At 41.3% G+C, this 24,941-nt stretch overlaps 1 protein-coding gene across 2 annotated transcripts in view; it reads left to right on the top strand.

The window, feature by feature from the left end:
* Positions 1-24,941, top strand: part of LOC114664674 (sterile alpha motif domain-containing protein 9-like) — a 111,133-nt gene that overhangs the window by 25,024 nt on the left and 61,168 nt on the right. The gene's annotated exons all lie outside the window — the stretch shown is intronic.

Raw genomic sequence — 24,941 nt, forward strand, 5'->3', positions numbered from 1 at the left:
AAATATGAGCGATATCAAAATGCAAATAACTCAATTTACATGTTGGTGGGGTGGAGGGAAACTTGGCTGTGCACTCTGGCCAGATAACAGAATTATTAATAATTCTAGGAAATAGGATAGCAGAGAGACTGGTGGACAGTAACGTCTAGCATTGTAGGAAGTGTACAAAAATTACTGTTGCAACACATTTTATACGTTCTGTCTTATTATTATCAAAGACCTGGAATTCAGATTGGAATAAGGTGACAAACCAATCGTACATCCAGTCTGTCACTGTTGAAAGGATTTACATCATTGTTCCCAAATATTATTTTTAAATGGTCTTACCTGTATTAATTCCAGTTGCATCGGACTTGTTTCTGCACTATAATGACAATCTCTGCCTTTGCTGCACAGGCGACTCCTCTGTCCGTGCCAGACCTAAAGTGACAGTGACAGTGCCCAGGATGCACATTAGAGACGGGCAGAAAGGCAGTGGGACTTGTCATCTGGTGTTTATAATAGAAATGTTACTGAAGGGCAGAAATGTCACAGACCCTTGGGCTACAATCACTGACTGAACGGAGCAGCACCAGCCTGCCAGGCACTCTCTGAATAGTCCAACAAGAGCTGGCCTGTTTATTACTAGAGCCATACATACAAGAAAGAGAACACTGTTTATTTTACACTCTTCATATGTCTGTGCAATCCATGGAGTAAGTGGGTTTCGCATTAGATGAATGAATATATTACCGATATTTGAAATGTATATTTTTAAATTAGAATAATTTTGATGAAAACAGGCCATTTGGCTTAACAATCTCAATCCAAATAAAATTGAGATCTGAAGGTCCTTTAAACAATACTCAGCACTAATTTATTCTGTGTCTAAAGTTCTTTGTGTGAGAAAAAAAAGGGTAAATGTGTGGGAAATTTTCCCTCAAGTTTTTAACTGTGTTCTTTGTTTTTTTTTTAATTTTATTTTAAAGTAGCATCAATGATCCACTGAACCAATTCCCTTTATAATGTTAAACATTTTAAATTGTTCTGTGATGGACTGACTCTCTTTCCAGGGTTGTTTCCTGCCTTGCATTAAATGCTGCTAGAGTAGGCTTTGGCCTCCAGTAACTCCAATATTGACTGAGCAGGTTTTGAGAATGGCAGATATTTAAAAATATTTGTATACCACTAGCTGTCAATACACTACGCCAATATGACCTTCTCCGTGTATCATGTACTGTTTATACTAAACTATAAAAAATCATTTTTGAAAAAGAGGAACGTGGTGTTTTTGACCACATTCTTTAGTTCATGTAATACCTTTGAAGGCACAGGTATTTAATATATATCACTTTTAACAATATTCAATAAACTATCCAAAAAAGTTTAGATGTTAGACTCTTTTTACATGCTTCACTTATTTAAAAAATCTTCCAGTACTGTCGGAGTTGGAACAAGAGAACAAATCCCCACCACGCAGATGACCCTCCTTGAACCGCCACCTTATCGTGGTGGAAGGGTTTGCGTGTCCCAATGATCCTAGGAGCTCTGTTGTCCGGAGCTTTATGCCCCTGGTAGGGCCACCCAAATCAAACTGGTCCTAGGTGAGGGATGAGACAAAGTGCGGTTCAACATAACCTCCTATGATAAATAAAAAATTTGGATGGTGTTTTCCCCCGCCCGGACGCTGGTCACCGGGGCCCCCCCTCTGGAGCCAGGCCTGGAGGTGGGGCTCGATGGCAAGCGCCTGGTGGCCGGGCTTGCACCCATGGGGCTCGGCCGGGCACAGCCCGAAGAGGTAACGTGGGTCCCCCTTCCCATGGGCTCACCACCTATGGGAGGGGCCAAGGAGGTCGGGTGCAGTGTGAGTTGGGTGGTGGCCGAAGGCGAGGATCTTGGCGGTCCGATCCTCGGCTACAGAAGCTGGCTCTTGTGACGTGGAATGTCACCTCTCTGAAGGGGAAGGAGCCTGAGCTAGTGCGTGAGGTTGAGAGGGTCCGGCTAGATATACCCGAGCGGTGTTTTGTTATTGGACTTCTGTGCTTGTCACAGATTGTCCATAACAAACATCATGTTCAAGCATAGGGGTGTTCATATGTGCACTTGGCACCAGGACACCCTAGGCCTCAGTTAGATGATCGACTATGTGGTCGTGTCGTCGGACTTGCGGCCACATGTCTTGGACACTTGGGTGAAGAGAGGGGCGGAGCTGTCAACTGATCACCACCTGGTGATGAGTTGACTTCGATGGTGGGGGAGGATGCCAGTCAGGCCTGGTAGGCCCAAACGTGTTGTGAGTGTCTGCTGGGAACGTCTGGCAGAGCCCCCTGTCAGAAGTAGGTTCAACTCCCACCTCCGGCAGAACTTCGACCACGTCCCGAGGGAGGTGGTGGACATTGAGTCCGAATGGGCCATGTTCCGTGCCTCTATTGTTGAGGCGGCTGACCAGAGCTGTGGCCGTAAGGTGGTTGGTGCCTGTCGTGGCGGCAATCCCCGAACCCGTTGGTGGACACCAGCGGTGAGAGATGCTGTCAAGCTGAAGAAAGAGTCCTACCGGTCCCTTTTGTCCTGTGGGACTCTGGAGGCAGCTAATAGGTACCGGCAGGCCAAGCGGAATGCAGCTTCGGTGGTTGCTGAGGCAAAAACTCGGACATGAGAGGAGTTTGGGGAGGCCATGGAGAACGACTTTCAGACGGCTTTGAGGAGATTCTGGTCCACTGTCCGGCGTCTCAGGAGGGGGAAGCAGTGCAGTGTCAACACTGTATATGGTGAGGATGGTGCGCTGCTGACCTTGACTCGGGACATTGTGGGTCGGTGGGGGGAGTACTTCGAAGACCTCCTCAATCCCACTAACATGCCTTCCAATGAGGAAGCAGAACCTGGGGACTCAGATGTGGGCTCCCCCATCTCTGGGACTGAGGTCACCGAGGTGGTCAAAAAACTCCTTGGTGGCAGGGCCTCGGGGGTGGATGAGATACACCCGGAGTTCCTTAAGGCTCTGGATGTTGTAGGGCTGTCTTGGTTGACACATATCTGCAACATCGCATGGACAGCAGGGACAGTCCCTCTGGATTGGCAGACCGGGGTGGAGGTCCCCCTCTTTAAGAAGGGGGACCGGAGGGTGTGTTCCAACTACAGAGGGATCACACTCCTCAGCCTCCCAGGAAAAGTCTATTCGGGGGTTCTGGAGAGGAGGGTCCGTCGGATAGTCGAACCTCGGATTCAGGAGGAACAGTGTGGTTTTCGTCCTGGTCACGGAACAGTGGACCAGCTCTACACCCTTAGCAGGGTCCTGGAGGGTGCATGGGAGTTTGCCCAAACAGTCTACATGTGTTTTGTGGACTTGGAAAAGGCGTTCGACCGTGTCCCTCAGGGAATCCTGTGGGTACCGGACCCCCTGATAAGGGCTGTTCGGTCCCTGTACAACCGGTATCAGAGCTTGGTCCGCATTGCCGGCAGTAAGTCGAACCTGTTTCCAGTGAGAGATGGACTCCACCAGGGCTGCCCTTTGTCACCGATTCTGTTCATAATTTTTATGGACAGAATTTCTAGGCGCAGCCAGGGCGTTGAGGGGGTCCGGTTTGGTGGACTCAGGATTGGGTCACTGCTTTTTTGCAGCTGATGTTGTCCTGTTTGCTTCATCAGGCCGTGATCTTCAGCTCTCTCTGGATCGGTTCGCAGCTGAGTGTGAAGCGGCTGGGATGGGAATCAGCACCTTGAAATCCAAGACCATGGTCCTCAGCTGAAAAAGGGTGGAGTGCCCTCTCAGGGATGGGAACAAGATCCTGCTCCAAGGGGAGGAGTTCAAGTATCTTGGGATCTTGTTCACGAGCGAGGGAAGAATGGAGCGTGAGATCGACAGGCGGATCGGTGCGGCGTGTGCAGTGATGTGGGCTCTGCATCGGTCTGTCGTGGTAAAAAAGGAGCTGAGCCGAAAGACAAAACTCTGAATTTACCAGTCGATCTATGTTCCTACCCTCACCTTTGGTCATGAGCTATGGGTAGTGAACAAAAGAACGAGAACGCCAATACAAGCGGCTGAAATGAGTTTCCTCCGCAGGGTGTCTGGGCTTTCCCTTAAAGATAGGGTGAGAAGCTCAGTCATCCGGAGGGGCTCAGAGTAGAGCCGCTGCTCCTCCGCATCGAGAGGAGTCAGATGAGGTGGCTCGGGCATCTGATCAGGATGCCTCCTGGACACCTCCCTGGTGAAGTGTTCCGGGCACGTCTAACCGGGAGGAGGCCCCGGGAAAGACCCAGGACACGCTGGAGGGACTATGTCTCTCGGCTGGCCTGGAAATGCCTCGGGATTCTCCCGGAAGAGCTAGAAGAAGTGGCCAGGGAGAGGGAAGTCTGGGTATCTCTGCTCAAGCTACTGCCCCCGCGACCCGACCTCGGATAAGCGGAAGAAGATGGATGGATGGATGGATGGATGGATGGACAGATGACCAGAGTGTCTTCATTAATACTGTGAGGTGTACAAAGATCATCTGATGGTAGAACTCACCCCACCTGTACTCAGAATACACACCAGTGACGGGCAAAAATGTGCCTCACTATACCAGATCACCGCCATGCAGCACAAATGCTGAAACTTCTAGTGTTCTGCTGCACTGTGACTGTGATTGGGTTATATAGGGCCACATGTACAGAGTGCAGGGGGATTCTGATTTGCATGTACCTTAATATGGTGCTTACAGAAATAGCTACTATATTAAATAAGAATCCATTCATTTTTTTTTATTTAACAAATCTATTTTTCTCAGCATAACAAAGAACGGTTTGTCAGGAATTTCTTTTATGACTATCTACAGTCATGTGAAAAAGTAAGTACACATCTGTACATGGAAATTGTTGGCTTTTTCAACATATTTGAACAGGCAAACAGTAAATCTTCATGTAAGCAGTGCCTACAGATAAAGGTGACATACTTAAATAAAAATACAAGGACATTTTCCTTTTCATTCATTTATTTGACAAAAATATCAATAGATGTAACAGTGTACTGGTGAAAAAGTAAGTCCACCCTTGGCCTCAGATGCTGGCACTACACCCTTTAGCAGATTCGACTTGTAGCAGGGCCACATAGTTAGTGTTGTAAATGTCAGTTCTGAGTGCGTCTCGTTTCATTGTCCCGTTTGCTGTTTGTATGTGTATCAGTTAATGCCGTCCCCGAAAAGGGGGACGGATGATGGAAGGAGACCACAGCCGCAAATCTGGAAAACACCTGTTCACGATTAATCAATTACTGCCGTCACAGGACTATTTAAGCCAGCAGGAGGAGAAGGAAAGAGAGGAGAGAAGGAGATTTTTCACATTCACGACCACGAGCCATCTGTACCTGTTTTATTCCACATCGCGCATTTCCATCCAGTTTGTTTTTCTATCCGCTGGACTTGCTTCAAGAACCTCATCACGGGAGACCCCGGGGTCGGAATTAATCATCCACCACGCACCGAGGATTCACGGTGAGGCTGCTCCATTTTGTCCGGGGAAAATCAAACGACTCATTTTTCGCTAATTCAGTCAACCGCATTCAGGACAGTTTTTTATTACCGGACTCACGTTCACATTCATTTCCGTATATCATTCAATTTTTGTTATTCGTGTTGTGTGTTTATATGTTACAGGGGCAAGGGAGGGTTTTTGTTGTATTTATATTTGGTGGTGTCTTGTTGTTGCTGGGGTGGAGGGATATTTATATTTATATCTGTTTTCTATTTTTTGCATGTCTTGTTTCATTTAATACATTTAATCCGTTTCATTTTACATCCTGCTTTTGTGTACTTATATTTTCACTGTCGATTGTGGGGAAAAGTTTAATTGGTTAGAAGTACGGCTTGATAGTTAGATTCAGTCTCAGTAAATCATCCAGGCCACAGGTCTTGGAGGTGTAGCTGCTGGCTGGGTAAAGGGGTTGGCCATTACAGACTTATTGTTGGCATTTTGTGTTACTGCACACCAGTCTCTGACATCGACTCAAAGAAAATTTTGACCACAGCCCCATGGAAACTTCCTTCAGTTACAAGAAGTTTCTGGATTTTCTAGCATGTACTGCACGTTTCAGATCCCCACACAAGATTTTAATTGGGTTTAAACCAGGGCTTTGAGCAGGCCAATCCATAACCCTCTATTTCTTCTTTATGACCCATTCCTTGGTGGATTTGCTAGGATGCTTTGGATTATTATTTTGTTGAAAGGTCCACTTCTGGTTCAACGTTCAACTTTCTGAGAGATAACCTCACATTCTCCTCACACACACTGTAATATGAGGCATAATTCATGGTTGACTTGATCACTACAAGCTGCCCAAGACCTAAGCCCACAAAGCATCTCCAAACCAGAACATTTCCACCACCATACTTTACAGTTGGTGTGAGGATTGTTCTCCTGAAATGCGATCTTTTGTTTGTGTCAAACAATTCTATCTGTGATTCATATGTCAGTCAGTCAGTTATTTTCCAACCTGCTATATCCTAACACAGGGTCACGGGGATCCGCTGGAGCCAATCCCAGCCAACACAGGGCACAAGGCAGGAACAAACCCCAGGCAGGGCGCCAGCCCACCGCAGTGTGATTCATATGTGCAGAACACATTGTTCTAGAAGGCCTGGTCTTTGCCTTAATGTTCAATGGCAAACTGTAGTTTTGCTCTAATGTTCATTTCGGACAGCAAAAGCTTTTTCATGGCACACCTCATACACAGGTGTAATCTTTCTCATCGTACATGCATACATTTTGACACCAACATTTGCAAGAGTTACCTGCATTTCCCACAATGAGATTCTGGGGTTCTTGGACATTTCCATAAGAATCAAAGGGTCAACTCTTGAGCTGACTTTACTGGGCCAGCCAGTCCTGGTCAAATTAGCAGTTGTTTGAAATCTGTCACTTAAAGATTAATTTTCGTACAGTGAATGATTGATTTCAAGTAATTTGGCAATATTTTCAAATCCCTTGCCAGAGTCAGGCATCCACAACTTTCTTTCTGAGGAAGAGAGCTCTTTTGATCTTGGCATGATGACATCACACTCCTCAATCACAAAGAGAACACTGGACCCTCGATAGTTGGGGTTGGAATAAGACCTTCATATTTCCTAAGGAGGTTCTGATCATTGGCATCTACCTGGGAACACCCGATTCTAATTTGATGGATTTGAAGTGGTGATAAATTTAGGGGTGGACTTACTTTTCCAATGTAGCAATTCTACGTGTTCATTTAAATTATGAAAATGAATATATCATGTGTCTTGTTCAAGTACCATATATCACCTTCATCTGTAAGCACTGTTTGCTGTTCAGATACTGTATGTTGTAAACATCAACCATTGCCATGGGATGTACTTACTTTTTCACATGACTGTACTTTAAGGCTTCCAGGGGTTATTTATAACTGTGGTATCACAGTGGATAGCTGACACCTCATACTGCAAAAGATCTGGATTCTACTCCTAGCCAGTTCTTTTTTGTGTGGAGTTTGGGCACATAATCTGCCTTTGCTTTCACATCCCACACGAATCACTGGTAGTTAATAATGGACCACTACAGCTTGGTTTACTGGACCGTCCAGGCTTGGCTCAAGTCTTGGTAATCAGACTATGATGGGCTCTTCACAACCAAGCACTGTAGAAGAAAGTAGGTGGATGGATGAAGCCAGAGGAACAAGTGTTAAACCGAATGTAAACGGCAACCATTTTGCAGTTTATAAGTATAAACACTTTATAAACGTTAAACATGAAGGGTTTTCTCCAGGACGATTTGCATGTATGTGAACTACAACGTTATGTATAACAAACTACAAAAGGAACTACAAACACTGTTGGGACTTCTTTACCAGCTGGTCCTCAGTGAGGTAAATGCCTAGGAGCTTACAGATGTTGACTCTCTCTTCCTCTGTCTCGCCAATATGTAGGGCTCTATGCCGTTTCCTCCTCTTCTCTAAGTTTGCAGTCATTTCCGTTGTCTTACTGACATTTACAGAGAGTTTGTTACCCTGGCACCATACCACCATAAGCAGAATTGTTATGGTTTGTCTTTTTGCACCCAAAGAACGACCCAGACTTGTAATGATAAACTGTACAGTTACTAAGTATTAAGAGTATATAGTGTGTGTGTGTGTGTGTGTGTGTGGGTATATGTGTCTTCCAGGATTATTTTTTCATGCAAGTTTAAAATTCACTTAACTAAATATGATTAGAGTGTTAGTAGTATATACATGTACTATTTTGTTGGGGTCTAGTATGTATAGGCTTTGTAAAGTATACATTTTGTTTGAGTTTAGCATTGACGGAGCCTTAAAACTGTTGATCCCCCCCCCCATTTAAATCCTAATTCAGACCAGAGGGAGTTGGAGCTGAATGGTTGTAGCACTGATTCTCTTCCTGAAGGCTGACACAGAATGCTAATTCTTCACTGCAGATTCAAATATATATTTTGTTTTACCATTTTTAGCAAAGTGGCTCCACTTGAATCTGAAAATTTTTATCAGGATTGGTGTATTTAAGCAAAGTGTGTCCTCCCGAACCTGATAAGTAAATATGACAATTGTTATTCTGATGCCTAGTCACTCATACTCCACTTTAATAAAGAACATGTACAGGCTCAGTTCAGATGATGATCTTAATGGTTTTGTTCGGGATGCAGAATTAATCGGTTTTTTAGATGCTGGGTCCTTGAAACTGCAGGACCTAAAGGAGTACTCCACCAAAAAAAAAAGTGTTTTGTAGTGTTGGCTAAGAACAATTTTTAATTTTGTGTTTTCATGGAGAACAGGGATTAAAAAAAAAGTTTTATATAATTAAGATCCACCTCACCCCATCTCCTATCTACAATTCAAAAGCTCAATCCCATGTGAATTGTGTTTGCTGTTTATGATGTGTGCTGATTTTTCAGAACGTATCTAACAATATTTTGGCAAAATGGCACGTGGGTTAGGCAGCACAAGTAATGTGACTTTTTTCCCCCATGGATGATTTTTTTCACAGTATTTGCTGATGTAAATTATTGATCCCCAATGGCTTGTATTTTAGCGATCATTTTCCACAAACATAAGAATATTTTCTTGCCCATCATTACAAAGCACATGGGATTAGCAACATAAAAAATGTCATTTTTGGGTGCAGTTATCCTTCAGTGTCACTTCAATTTAATTTTGTCTCAAGAGGGAATTTTGCTTTGTCAGTAAGCTTTACAAGGAGACCACAATATTTAAAAACTCATCACAAAGAACACGGCCAACAAACATAAACTTAATACAAATAAATAAAATATAGCAGTGAACGTAATACTTCTGGTGAAACATTACATCAAATGTATTACTAAAAAAATGACATAAAAATGAAACCAGATTTTTCACTTGATTGATGATTGATGCAAATTTGAACTGTTTTATGATTTAAGCCTATGGAAGTGTGTTAATGTTGAATGTATTTAGAAGATTAATAGCAGTTGGAATAAAAGAAAGCTTGAAAGGATTATTTTTTATTCTTGGAATCTCTGAACCTGTGGCTCGAAGGCAACGACTGGAACTGAGAATGTGAAGGTGAGTCCAGTCGTACAGAATACACTCCGGGTTTCCTCAATACTTGCTGATTAATTTAAACATGTCTGTGGGATTTGACTGTTGAGACCTTACTTTACTGCTACTCTCCTCCACTGTTTCGTGTTTCTTAGCTCATAGGCAGCTATGAGGCCAAAGGTAAAGTAGATGGGGCAAATATAAGTTTTCAACTGCTGTGCAGAGATGTAATAACTTTTTATTAGCTACTCAGTCATTCAGACTTCAAATTATTTTGTAACTACTATACTGGAAATTAATATATTTTTAAGCAAGCTCTTCAAGTAAGATGACCGGAGTGTTTTCTAAAAACAGTATGGTGTTTTAGCACTGCTGCCTTACAGAGCCAGCATTCTGGTTTTAAATTTGGAGCCTTGTCATGTGTGTGGCATTTGCCTGTCCTCTCCATATCTACATCGGTTTCCCTAGGATACTCCAGTTTTCTTCCAGATTGTCAAATAGTTGCGGGTTAGGTTAACTGGTGATTCCATGTTGGTAGTGTGGGTGGGTGACATGCTCTGTGATGGACGGGTACTTTGCCCGGAGCTGTTCTCGCTTTTTGCTCAATGCCATATGGTTTGTCTCTGACCCCCAGAGATCATGAACTGGACTAAGCATGTCTGAGAATTGTGTTATTTTGACGTCCACCTGTGACCCTAAGGTGGATTGAGGAGGTTCCATAATGAATATTTAATGATAAACCGAAATACTTAAAAAGACTTTCTCACCTGTCATATTTAAATGTTATTCAGTACAGTTTCTTATGTAGCTGGAACAATTGCAAGAGGGGTTATTCCCAGAATAAGGCAAAAATTAAAAACCCAAAAATACTTGTGGTGTTGTGTTCCAATTTATAGTGCAGTAGTTTTCATTGATGTGTTTCCCCTAACAGACAGCACACAGGGTTTGTGGGGGCTGCTAACAAAACGGAGAAGCGATCCTCAGGATCACAGTAACCACGCCATCGGAGAGGTGCCAGTCTCTCGAGCCCAAGCTTCAAACTGCCCACGTCCATCCAGCACCTATTTACACCGCTTGCGTTTTAGGTATCCATCCTACTTCGGCAAGCTACGGCTCTGCGGAGCCTCAGAACTGGAACATGCGACTTTGAGGGAAATGGATGGTGACATGCGTCTTCTAGTTCTGTCATAATTGCTTTTGTCGCTGTTCTCAACATTGAAAGGCATTTCACGTATTATTTGTTTTCAAATCCATAATCTGTCATAATTTTAAACCGGGATTTCAGATTCGCTATCATCTTGTGTATATATATATATATATAGTCATTTTTTTGGGAACACATTTTTTATGCCAGGTCATTTCATAAATTATTCACTATTTCATTCTCTCCCTCTCTCTCTCTCTCTCTCTCTCGAATCAGTTCTCATTCAAATATCAGTAATATATTCACTCATCTAATATGAAACCCACTTACTCCATGGATTGCACAGACATATGAAGAGTGTAAAATAAACCGTGTTCTCTTTCATGTATGTATGGCTCTAGTAATAAACAGGCCAGCTCTTGTTGGACTATTCAGAGAGTGCCTGGCAGGCTGGTGCTGGTCCGTTCAGTCAGTGATTGTAGCCCAAGGGTCTGTGACATTTCTGCCCTTCAGTAACATTTCTATTATAAACACCAGATGATAAGTCCCACTGCTTTTCTGCCCGTCTCTAATGTGCATCCTGGGCACTGTCACTGTCACTTTAGGTCTGGCACGGACAGAGGAGACGCCTGTGCAGCAGAGGCAGAGATTGTCATTATAGTGCAGAAACAGGTCCGATGCAACTGGAATTAATACAGGTAAGACCATTTAAAAATAATATTTGGGAACAGTGATGTAAATCCTTTCTCCTGAAGTATGGTAACAGTGACAGACTGGATGTACGATTGGTTTGTCACCTTATTCCAATCTGAATTCCAGGTCTTTGATAATAATAAGACAGAACGTATAAAATGTGTTGCAACAGTAATTTGTACACTTCCTACAATGCTAGACGTTACTGTCCACCAGTCTCTCTGGTATCCTAGTTCTCTTGTGTATAACATGTTCATAACAAAGCCTTTAATGTTCCATCCCAGAGACAACCATTTTTTACTATATTGTACTTCTCTCCTCAGTTGTCTTATTTGTTATATCCACCCATCATTTAGTCATTTTCAAATCAACTTGGTGCATTTGACATTCAGCAGGGCCTGAGCATATTGCAGTATTGGGCGCAATGCATGAACCAACTCTACATAAGGCATTGGCAAGTCTTGGACTACATTCATTCACAGGGCAGTTTAGTGCGAATGAAACTGGAGATTTGTTTTCTTTTTTTTCATACAAGGCTTTTTTTTGGCGGGGGGAGTCTTGTCTTCTTAGGGGGTTGTCAAAAAAAAAGGCCTGTTAAAACCAATTGAGACATTTCCCATGTGATTTTGGGCTGTTTAAGACATAAATTGATGTTGTTATTTGGCCTGGTGATGGGGCCCGGAGCAATGGGTCTTTAACACAGGAATGCCATACAATCAACCAAATTGAATTTTGAAGAAAACCTTTTGTTGTGATTATTATTATTGGGCACTTTACAAAACAAATAAGAATATGGTGTTTTAAACAACGACATACAGAGCAAAATGTTCTGCTACTTTATGCATAAGAACCAAGTATTTTGGTCCAAATATCCCCTCATCTGAAGACATTGTGCTCTAGTAGTTAACTTTTTGAACAAAGCTTACAAAGCTGAAGGTTGCTGGTTCATTCCCAGGTGTGACCCATTTATAAATGGTTTTGTATAATGTGCTGGTTAAATCAGCAAACATGCATACATTGACTTGTGGTCTATTATTATAGGGAGATTGCCACTTTCTCATTCTACAGATTAGCAGGATTGTAGAAAGAAATTCCCATTAGGATCTACGACACAATGAGAGTAATATATTCTTGGCTGTTAAGTGGTTTTTAATCAAGGTTTATACACCTCCATGTGTCTAGGTTATTTTCAGTAATCAAGGTCTGTCAGCCTTTAGGGCTAGGTAATATCTGGGGACACTGAAACCTGGCAGCCTTTATATGCCCAGGTTATTCTCGGTGATCAAGGTAGCCTTAAGTTATATCCAGAGACACCCGTGTATAGTTCACGCCAAAACTACTGAGTCCCTGTGTGAGTACTGAGGAGTGGTACACTGTGCAATCTTCACTCGTAATTAGTGCTTGTATAGATGGTCTGTGTGCTTGTGTGAAGTTTTGGGTGTGATAGCAGACCAAAATCGAACTTAGTGAGTTTCACTCATCCCACAATAAAGCACCAACTAATAGCTAATACAGGACCACAATAAAAAATGAGTGCTTAAGTGTATCTGTAGGTTAAATGGTGTGCCAGAACCAAAGCAAAAAGTGACATGAAGAAAAATGATCATTCAGATTTAATGTAGACTCACACCGATGTGTTCACAGAAGCTTGTCTGTTGTAAAAAGGTCTGTAGCAGTTGCAGTGCTATGTGAAGATCCTGTGCTTGTGCCTCAGATGGTGAAGATGGAGCTTAACTGCAACGTCTGTTTATCCCAAGGGCATGGGTCTGTTTTGTCTTCTGCTGTTTGGACTCTTAACTCAAAACTGTAAACTTTGCTTTGACATCAGCCAATTAGTTACCACTTTCGTTAACCATCTCAAAGTCAGTCAGACGGTAACCACTAAGTGTGAACCACAGAAACAACCTGCAGTGTACGGGGTGTGGTGTACACTGAGATTACTGTAGGGATCCGTATTACAGTAGACAGCACCAGTAGCTCTATCTTGTCATGATACTAGGAGGACGCTAAGTTGATTTAAAATTGCTACAAATCACTATTCAGTGTTGGCATCAAAGCCAAAAATTAGACCTGTATCATCATAAAATGGGTTTGAATAAATGTCTGCAGACAAAAAAACAGACGTTACAAAACACTTTTATCCACTCATAATGTCTGCTCTTGGTCATTGTCATTCTGTCATATTCTGAACAAGAGTAACTCAACATGCACTGTGTTTCTTCGCGCCATAGCTCATTCACAAACTGCACTTCATATGGTGTGTGCACACCACATGCTGCAAAAAGTGTGCCATACTGAGTGTCTGAGAGGTGGAGTTCAGTCAGCAGGTGGACGGACTTAGATGCTGCCTTCCACTGAGCGAAGTACTGTGGGTAGCAGGAAGAAAGAGAGAACATGGTTGTTTTCACTGTCTAAGCATTTGCACTTCACAAAGTTAGAGTTCCATAAAAATAGTGCGTGTCAAACGAAGCAACACCACACACCCACACTGTCATACGTACAGCTATATCTGCAAATTAAAGGTTTGGATTTGAAATCTACCTTCCAAGTGTTTTTATGGACACTCTACTGCGAATGCCAACTATTCCTGCACAACCAGAAGAAGTCCTTTAGTTGTTTCTCTATTTCACTGAGTGTTAATTGGTATAGCTAACTTAACAATATGCAGGTACACGATACTGTTGGCTATTCAAAATACAAAGTCTTGATTTGATTAAAAAATGTAGTCATTTCAGATTTAGTGTGTGTACACATCCATCCATCCATCCTCTTCCGCTTATCCGAGGTCGGGTCGCGGGAGCAGCAGCTTGAGCAGAGATGCCCAGACTTCCCTCTCCAATGTGCCTGTAAAACGTGGTGCTCACTTGCTGATATAAGCATCGTCCCATCAGCCACAACACACACCTTCGTTCTGATGGGGACTGAAATCCCCACATTGGCACTGCCCCAAGGGTTGCAAATGAGATGAAAATACACAGGGGTAAATAAAAGTTTATATACTGTTTCATATATAATGTATGTATGTATGTATGTGTGTGTGTGTGTATATATATATATATATATATATATATATATATATATATATATATATATATATATATATACACACACACACAGTATATGTAGATGTACATATATATATATATATATATATATATATACACACACACACTAAACTCCTCTCTTCCTATTCCAATAACACACATTTTACTGGTTGCAAATTTTTTTTTTTTAATCACATAAAACTTAACTTTTGCTGGAAATTCAATTTCACAGGATTTGTTGGGCTCTTCACTACTAATTGGCTAAAAGCAGTCTGGTCCTGAAACCACGTAGCCCCCTTCAGGTTCTGTGTTGCTAAGCTTTTTGCAACTTAACTTTATTTAATTGGCCTTTGCTGCCATATTACTTTCATTGTGATGAATAGTGGTAAAGTTCTATTATTGACATAATAATCCCAAATAGAATTCCTTCCTTCTTCCAAATTAATTTAATCATACTGTATGATCGTAATTGGGTGATCAGCTTCAGGTTTAGTGGTACTCTCATGTTTAACATACTTCTAGTCAAGAACATAAAAGATAAACTCAAAATACCCATACATACATATTTATAATCATGAATGTACATGAGCCAACATATACAAACAATGTCAACCTCTTGCATGGTCAAATGGCAGCAAGAAGAAATAAGACTTTAATGATGACTTAAAAATGGCCGGTGTTGGAGCAGACCTAATATAATAAGGTGAACCATTCCAGAGAAAGGGAGCAGCCACCACAAACACCCAATTCCTCCTTTGCTTCAGCCTCGACCTCGGCCCAACTAAAAGCATCGGGCTAGTAGACCACAGGGTTCTTGTTGGCACATACAAGTGAAGAAGTTCTGAGAGGCAAGATGGGGCTGATCCATTCAAACATTTGAAGAAAAGAAGTAGAATTTTAAAATCAATTCTGAAACAGACCAGAAGCCAATGAAGCAAGGTCACTATTGGTGAAATATGGCCACACTTACGAGAGTCATTCAATAAGTGAACAGCAAAGTTGTGGACTGTAGATGTCGTAACAGGGCCTGACCAACACCTACCTACAAAGAACTGCAATAGTCCAAATGAGATGTTATAAAAGCTTGGATGGCCTTTTCAAGATTACTGAAAGAAAGAAAAGCCTTTACCTTAAAGTCTCAGCTGGAAAAAGTTTCATTTAACCTCACAATTTATCCGTTTGTCTAGTTTGAATGAGCTGTCACAGATCACGCCTGGGCTCCTAACAGAAGCTTTATGATACGTGTATGGCAAGGGGGTCCAAGAGCAACATCAGAGGCACTCAAACTTTCTTAACTTTTGGACACCATGATCACAGTTTTATTATCATTTCATTTAAGAAAGATGCATTGCCATCCAGGTTTTAATATAATTCAAGCACGCATGGAGGGTCTGCATTTTCTCGCTTTGATTTTAGAGACAAATATATTTGAGTGTCATCATCATAGAGAAGCCATACTTGTTAACAATGGAGCCTAAAGGTAACATGCATATCAACAAGATAGCTGGTCCAAGGATGGAACCCACAAGTAAGAAGAGCTACAGAGGATGAGAACTCACCCAAATAAATAGAAAAGTCTCCTATTGCTTAGATAAGGTTTAAACCATTTAAGGGCATTACCTTGGATGCCTACATACTGTTGAAGGCGGGATATAAGAATTGTAAGATCCACAATATCAAAAGCTGAGGTAAGATCTAGCAGTACAAGAATGGCAGAATCTCCAGCATTAGTAGTTGGGAGGAGGTCATCGTAAACCTTTAACAAGGATGTTTCACTGCTGTAAGAACATCTGTGTCTGCCTCATTTATTTGGAATTTAAAACATCCACGTATCCAAAGAGCGACCCTACAAAGACCTAAGGCAGAAGGTGGCATGGCTCTACCTAACTTTCCGTATTTGCATTTGGAGTCTTGTGTTGACATCATTGTTACAAAAAAGGTGATTTGACTATGACAGTAATGCAAGCAATTTTGAAATTGAGATTCAAGCTGAGCCAGAGGTGAACAACTGGGCAAAAAAGAAAAGAACCTCTGAAGGTGTAGAGACGTTTGCAGTGAGCATTGTAGTCCTTTTGTTTTTAGTAATTTCTTTAGCTACTAAGCTCCTCCTGGCAGCTCCCTGGAAAAAGCAAGTCCAATGTGTAATAAATGCATGGAAGAACTTATTTTATAATTTGATTCATTTGGAACTTTTAGCTGCTCATAATAATGTATCTTCTTCCTCCACTATATCATGTTTAGGAAAAGGAATGGTACTTACTAAAAACCTTTTTTTCCCCAAGTGGGATGCTGCTAGCATAGAGGGTTTTTTCTATTCCATTTTTCCAGCCTGCTGTATATTTCCTCTGGTGGAATGGGAATTCTTAAAATAAAAAAACAATCCCACTCTGTGTGGTGCTTGCATGTTATTTTCATCTTTCTATCTGTTTTTTTAATTTTTTTTTAGGTATTTTGGTTTTCTTCTCATAGTTTAACCTTTTTTTTTAAGTTCACCGAGGACCCAGTTTTTTACAAATTAAGATTGTAAGGGGTACTGTAGAATCAGTTTGGCACTGACACCCTCAGCTCCAATGAAGGCACTCGGAGTCTCAGGACAGGCAGCAGAATCAGGATTTATTGTACTCACAACAGATGCAACGAGCCATGACCCATAAGCATCTCTTACGTTTATTACAATTCTTATCATACAAGCCATTATTCATCCTCATTTGACTCCTATCATTTCATGGCTTGCCTCTAATTAATTCTACCTATATTTCTCAGCTGGGGGGGGGGTGTGTCAAACCCCTCTCTGTCCATCATGTCTGTCTGACAAGGCCTACCCGTACTCCCTACTAGCTCTTGGCTTGCTACCATTATTTACAGCCAAAGAGTTCACATTCCCTCTCTGAGCGAGGGGCCCATCTTTTCCCAGCTCTCCTGCACATCTAAGCTTTGGCTTAATGATCTACTAGAGGTTTCTATCGCATACAGAATAATAAACGTATGTAAGCATAAGTCTTTTTAATCCTACCTCTTACATCTGAATGCTTTGTAAAAAAATAGTATTTACTTTTCTCATGTACTTATAATACTTTTCTAATACGTAGAGATTACCAGTTTCAGGAATACATTTTTCTGTAGTACCAACCTTCAGTGCCACCTTAAGGGAAAGCTGTCCAGGAATAGGCTTTGGAAAAGATCAGCAGTTGGCTCAGTGGTTTTAACTTTTTGAAAGAAAAAGGTGTAAAGGACCTGAACTGACAATCCCCCTGTGGTGTTATGGGTCCACAGCTCTTACAGCAAAGGCCGTTTGGTTTTAAATAAATAATCGCCGTGCTCGCGGCTTAGTAAGGGGGCGTGGTAACTGTAGCGAGCCGCAGGGCGATCTGCGGTGTGGGTGTTTCTCTTAAGAGACTGCCCACATCCATGATTGTTCCTGTGGCTAATGGGCTGCAGCTGCTATGTCCTCTCCGCATATAAATAGAAGCGCGTGCCGGTTAAAAGAAAAGAAATAGAAGTAAAAAGGAAAGTAAAAGGAAGGAAAGAGAGAACGGGAGGTAGCAGGAAGCAGGTGGAGAAAGCCGGTGTGAGGAAGGAGGGCGAGCGAGCGAGAGCAGGCTCGTATTAGAGAAAGCAGGCAGCTGGGAAGAGAGCCCACGTGGGGAGTGTTTGGCCGACACTCAGTGGGGCTGAGAAAGCGGTCGCTCCAGCTGAGCGACTAAGTAGCTGGAGTGACCAGTGGAGGAATCGACTTGACCGTAGAAGGAGCGGGAGTCGAGAAGGCTTTGGGCTGGTGTAGCCCCAGCGTGAGCGCCTTGGCCGCTGGGAAATAACCCAAGTCTTGGTCTGGTTGTAAGCCCGACGAAGCCAAGGGTCGGAGGGCTACCGGACCTGAATGAAAGGCAGCTGTTCCTGCAGGTAGGCGACTCTCCTGTCGAGCAGCCCAGATGGGAGTAGCAGGGGAGTCACCATGTTTTAAAGGAAGACACCGGGCTTTGTAATTTTAAAGGATTGCTTCTTGTAGGATTTTTAATCTCGTTATACTTAGAAGATGTTTCTATTTATTGATCTTAACCTCCACATATTTTATGGATTATTTATTTATTGAACTTTGCACAGTTGCACGTTGGATTTATTTGAATAAAAGCACTTTGCACTTTTAAACCATCCCCTTGCTCATTGTTATTGCCTCACTGTCTAGCTCATTGGTGACATTACCGACGGTGTTGGGTTCAAGGGCTCCCTAACAGCCGATGGGAGCATGGAGCCGAACCCGCATCGTCACACCCCCACCTTTTATTGTTCCAAAATTCAGAGGCTTCTCAATTGCACAAGGCTTGATGATAACCTTGTTTTCAACCTGAGGTCACTAATGAGCAGAGGGTATTTGCTGTTTTTTATTTAAGCCTTTGCTATTAACATTTTCTTCAGAAAAAAGCAGTTGCTTCGGCCTTTGTTTTTTGCCCACCTCACATAAGGAGAACCTTTGAATTTTTAGTCTTTAGACTTCTCGAGTTTTACTGTGTAAATTGAAACCTGCCATGAGGTCAGGTACAGTAACACTTTGCTAATCCCTTTGAATTCAGTGTTGTGGCAACTGGCAACCATGGTGCTGGTAAAAAACAGGTAAGGTGGACATAGACAACCAGTAGCACTGCTTTGTGAATGTCACATGTTGGCCCTGTGGTTATATCAGACGACTCCTGCATGCCAGGATTTTTTTTCTCTTTTAAATAACTGGTGAGATTACTACTGCAAGGGTCCCAATGGCAATCCTTTATTCAATAAATCTGAAGATGCCCTGCCATGTGAACGGTCCATTATGACAAATGCTAACAAACATGCAAGTGCCTAAGATTATAAAAACAGAGATACAGTAACTTGCATAGCATAGTTGTAAAACACGTCATGTTGTACCTATCATAATAAAAGAGAATAACATAGTCCATCTCACACCCTCTACCTTGTATAAATAGTAAAGGCATCAAAAATATGACAGATTAAAAGTCTACAGCAAAAACTTACCAATGAATCAACACTACATGCATAGACACTACAGTTGAATGAGAGAGTTAAGTACCTCATGATCTCATCATCTCCATCTTTGATATGGTGGGCAGGATATTCTTAGTTACAGATAATGCACATACAATTTGTCTTACAATTCCGCCCTTTTCCTTCATTCAGAACATCCAGTTAAATTATATCGTCTGTGACAGGTCGGCCGGGTCCCATGCCCGGCCGGGGACGCCCCGTCTGTATATGTTCCGGGGGAGCAGCTATGGACATCTCACTACCTTCCCCGGGACGCTTGGTGGCAGCCTCCCTGGCTGACAATGGTGCCTCAGTTTCCGGCAGGGGTTCCTGGGAGATGGAGTTCTCCACAACCCTGTGGGGAGCTGGGGTGGCCGCCAGGGAGTGCTGCATGGAGCCAGGAACCCACCTGGACATCTCTGCAGCCCCACCCGGAAGTGCAATTAGCCACAGGTGATCAAGCACCTGGAGCACTTCCAGGTGGGCTATAAAAAGGGCCAGAATCGGGAGGAAGAGGGCAAGGTTGCCTGGGAGGAGTGGTGGTGCCAAGGTGGACAGAAGAAGTATTGTGTGTGATATATTAAGTGCTTGTGGGACTGTGTTGTGGCTGGAGGGATTACGGGGAAGATGTGCCCTCCAGTTGAAGAAAAATAAACTGTTTGTTTTACACGTGCCTCTGAGTAAGTCTGTGCCGGGTCAGACGCTATATAGCGCTTATATTACACGTCATAGTAAGCAAGAATGAAAGAAAATTCTGGTCCTCCTTTAAGTCTGTCCCCATGTCCACAACAGTCACATTACTAACAAAGGTTTTCTGACACATTGATGTACAACTCTTGATTGAATATTTATAACAAAGAATGTAATAATTACAAACAGGCAATGAAGAGTTACTGTGGCTAGGTCATTCTCGGGCAACATACACAATTACATTGCATCACAGAAGTTATTATAGAAGATAATGATCAGATTCATTTCCTTTGAGTTGCCACTTATACTAGTTTGAAAAGAGAGAGCCACATTATTAGGTATAGTCTTTTGACATAAAAAACAAACGCAACATGGATACCCATTCTGTGTATGTACTGTATGTAGCTGATCTTAGAATGTTCAAACAACACGCAACATGTTTGTTGCTATGGAGAAAAACCTGTCACTATTTACAATGTCACTCATTCCCCCTTGAGACCTGCATCAATTTTGGTGACGTATTCTAATCCCGTAGAATGGATAACAGGTTAGCTTAGTTGCTTTTACCTTTACCATGAAACCCACATTTTGATACATGAGAGAAGCCATGAGTAACAATTTCCAACCAAGGCAAGAGAACACAGTGAGCTACAGGGTGAAGTTCAGGTGAATCTGAATTTATAATTGATGCAAAGTAAGGTGACTTATCTCCTTTTTTTGTATAGAATTCAAACTATCCTGGTTGTCATAGTTTCTACCAATCTTTCTTCCCTTAAAACCTCTGTAACCATTTCTTTCAGTAAGGACCCTAGAGAAAAGCCAAGCAAAATGACACCTTTTATTGGCTAACTAAAAAGATTACAATATGCAAGCTTTCGATGCAACTCGATTACATCTTAGATAGATAGATAGATAGATAGATAGATAGATAGATAGATAGATAGATAGATAGATAGATAGATATGAAAGGCACTATATGATAGATAGATAGATAGATATATATGAAAGGCACTATATGATAGATAGATAGATAGATAGATAGATAGATAGATAGATAGATAGATAGATAGATAGATAGATATGAAAGGCACTATATGATAGATAGATAGATAGATAGATAGATAGATAGATAGATATGAAAGGCACTATTAGATAGATAGATAGATAGATAGATAGATAGATAGATAGATAGATATTGCCTGAAGAAGGGGCCCGAGTTGCCTCGAAAGCTTGCATATTGTAATCTTTTTAGTTAGCCAATAAAAGGTGTCATTTTGTTTGGCTTTTCTCTACATTCATAATGGCTAACACGGTACAACACCCTAGTAAGGACCCTAAAATAAAGAATAAAGTCTCGAGGTAAATCATCTATTCTGTCTGTTCTGTCAAGTCAATTTCACATTCCAGTCCCTCCATATGCTCTTTTGATAACTGCTTATCTAGCTCTTCAAGTAACAATTCCCCCTTATCTTCCAACCTTGAGTGCTCAGTGAACAGCTCTCCACAAAAATCCTCAATCACCCCTAACATGGCTTCTTTTTCTGTCTTTATTTGCTCTGTCTTATTTCTCAGATCTTTCAGAATTGCTTAGTAATCTTAAGAAAGACAGCACTCAAAGTTCCATTGTTTTCTTTAAGCAAATGCCTTGCTCTTCATCAAATCATTAATATTCCTTTTCGAAACCTCATCTCCATTGCTGTTAAAAATCCCACCACTTTCTATAATGGTATAATGTTTTTCCAAAGCTCCCATTAACACTAGAATCCCTGTAGCCTACAAAAATAGTTGTAGTGCCGGGCCACCTTAATTTTACTCACTGCTCCTGATCACTGCATTAATTGCACACTGATGAAGCGCCTTTGTTTTGCAAACGTCCACAGGCAGCCTGCTGTCCCATCCCCCACCGAGGCAGCTGAAGTCAGTTTTTATTCAGTTTTATTCTTTTTTTTTAAAAATTTTTTTTATTAATTTTATTGTAATCATTCAGTACATATAGATCAATTTTTACAAAAAATAGGATTGAAAACAAATCAAACCTCACCCTTGAGAAGGAGAGCATGGCCAAAGGAGTAAAACTTAAGGCTTGTAAACATGCCTAAATTATTGAGTTTAATAGGGCAAAAAAAGATAAATGGAGAAGGAGAAGAAATGCGGAAATAACTATTTCTTCTTATTCTAAAATATTATTGATTAGATCCTGCCAAGTTTTGAAAAAATTCTGTACAGATCCCCTAACTGAGAATTTGATTTTTTCCAATTTCAAATAATATAAAACATCAGTTTCCCACTGACTTATAAGAGGAGAATTAGGATTCTTCCAATTTATCAAAATAAGTCTGCGTGCCAAAAGTGTAGTGAATGCAGTCACCGTTTGCTTGTCCTTCTCCACTTCAAATCCATCTGGAAGAACACCGAACACAGCTGTTAGTGGGTTAGGAGGGATTGTGACCCCAAGGCTGTCTGAAAGGCACTTAAAAATTTTGGACCAAAATGATGTTAGTTTGGTGCAGGCCCAGAACATGTGACCCAGTGAGGCAGGAGCTTGGTTGCAGCGTTCGCAGGTTGGATTTTGCCCTGGAAACATTTTGGACAGTTTTAAGCGAGACAGATGAGCTCGATATATAATTTTGAGTTGAATAATTCTATGCTTTGCACATATGGAGCTCGAGTGAATTCTCTGCATTGCTACGTTCCACTCCTTTTCTGATATATTAATTAAGAGATCCTTTTCCCATTGTCCTCTTGGATCTTTGAAAGGAAGGGACTCAAATAAAATTTTATAAATTGCAGAAATGGTGTCTAAGTCCTCGAAGTTGAGCAGTATTTTTTCCAGCATGGTGGAGGGTACAAGATGAGGAAAATCGGGTAGGTTCTGTTTAACAAAGTTTCTAATTTGAAGATAGTGAAAGAAACGTGTAGCTGGAAGGTTAAATTTGGAATGTAATTGTTCAAAGGATGCAAATATGTTGTCTATATAAAGATCTCTGAGCATTTTAATCCCAAATCTTTTCCAGATATTAAAAACTGGATATGTTTGCAAGGGTTGAAAGAGGTGGTTCCCTTGCAGGGGTGCCACAGATAGAAGATTTTCCATCTTAAATTGCTTTCTAAATTGGTTCCATGTTCTGAGTGAGTGAAGCACAATTGGGTTATTAGTATATTTGCGATACCTTGCATTCATTGGAGCGCAGAGCAGGGAATATAAAGAAGTGCTGCAGGATTTTACTTCTATTGCAGACCAAGCCTGTGTACGTTCATCTATTTGTGTCCAGGTTTTTATGCCTTGTATGTTTGCTGCCCAGTAATAAAACTGAAAATTAGGTAAAGCCATGCCACCTTCTGCCTGAGGTCTTTGTAGGGTCGCTCTTCGGATACGTGAGTGTTTTGAGTTCCAAACAAATGAGGTTATGGTTGAATCTAATTGCTTAAAAAATGATTTATTGATGTATATTGGGATGTTTTGAAATAAAAAGAGAAGCTTAGGAAGGACATTCATCTTAACAATGTTAATTCTTCCGGCTAGAGTGAGATGAAGGGTTGACCATCTATGCAAGTTTTGCTTAATTTTTTCCATACAGACGGCGAAATTTTGTTGATAAAGAGCTTTATGTTTACTTGTGATATTTACCCCTAGGTATTTAAACTGATCTGCTATGGTAAAAGGTAGGGTGTCTAATCTGATATTATATGCTTGTGAATTCACTGGAAAGAGTATACTTTTATTCAAATTAATTCTGAGACCAGAGATCTTTTGAAAATCTGAAAGTGCTGTTAAAACTGCAGGCACAGTGTTTTCTGGGTCTGAAATATATAAGACCATATCATCTGCATATAGAGAAATTTTCTATTCCAGTTCTTCTCTGATAATCCCCTTTACCGGATAATAATTTCGACAGTGGACCGCCAGTGGTTCAATGGCGATTGCAAACAAGGGGCATCCTTGTCTGGTGCCACGTTCTAGTTTAAAGTAGTCTGGAACAAATGTTGTTAATACAAACTGAAGCTTCTGGACTGGTATACAGTAATTTGATCCATGCACAAATATTCGGGCCAAACCCAAATTTCTCCAATGCAGTGAAAAGGTAATTCCATTCAATCATATCAAATGCTTTTTCTGCATCTAATGATAGTAATATCTCTGGGATGTTTGACTTTGCTGGTGAATATATTACATTAAACAGGCGTTGAAGATTGGAAGAAAGGTGTCAGCCTTTAATAAATCCAGTTTGATCCTGTGATATTACCAAAGGCAGCACTTTCTCCATCCTTCTAGCTGTAATTTTTGAGAGTATCTTAACATTATTATTCAGAAGAGAAATTTGGTCTGTATGATGCACACTGTAACAAGTCCTTATTTTGTTTAGGAAAGATGGTGATTAATGCTTGACGAAAAGTTTGAGGTAGAATCTTATTGTCTCTAGCTTCTGTAAATGTTGCCAATAAGACGGGAGCTAGCTGAGTGGAGAATTTCTTATAAAATTCTATAGGGTAGCCATCAGGGCCTGCTGATTTCCCGCCTTGAAGTGACTTTGTAGCATCTTGTAATTCTGATAGGGTCAGAGGTTTATCCAGTTCCTCAGCACGAAAAGTATCTATTTGTGGTATCTGTAATGTATCCAGAAATGCATTAGATTGTGTGTTGTCTTCTTTAAACTCAGTAGAATATAAGGTTTTATAGTAGTCTCTAAATGTGTGCATTATATTTTTATGGTCAATGATTTCATCTCCATTAGTGTTGGTGATTACTGGGATTGCATTGCGAACTTCTTGCTTGTGGATTTGTTGAGTTAAAAGCTTATTAGCTTTCTCTCCGTGTTCATAGTAATGATGTCTTGATTTATAAATAAGTTATTCAGTTTCT

Source organism: Erpetoichthys calabaricus, chromosome 14, assembly GCF_900747795.2.
Source record: "Erpetoichthys calabaricus chromosome 14, fErpCal1.3, whole genome shotgun sequence".
Taxonomy (NCBI): Eukaryota; Metazoa; Chordata; class Cladistia; order Polypteriformes; family Polypteridae; genus Erpetoichthys; species Erpetoichthys calabaricus.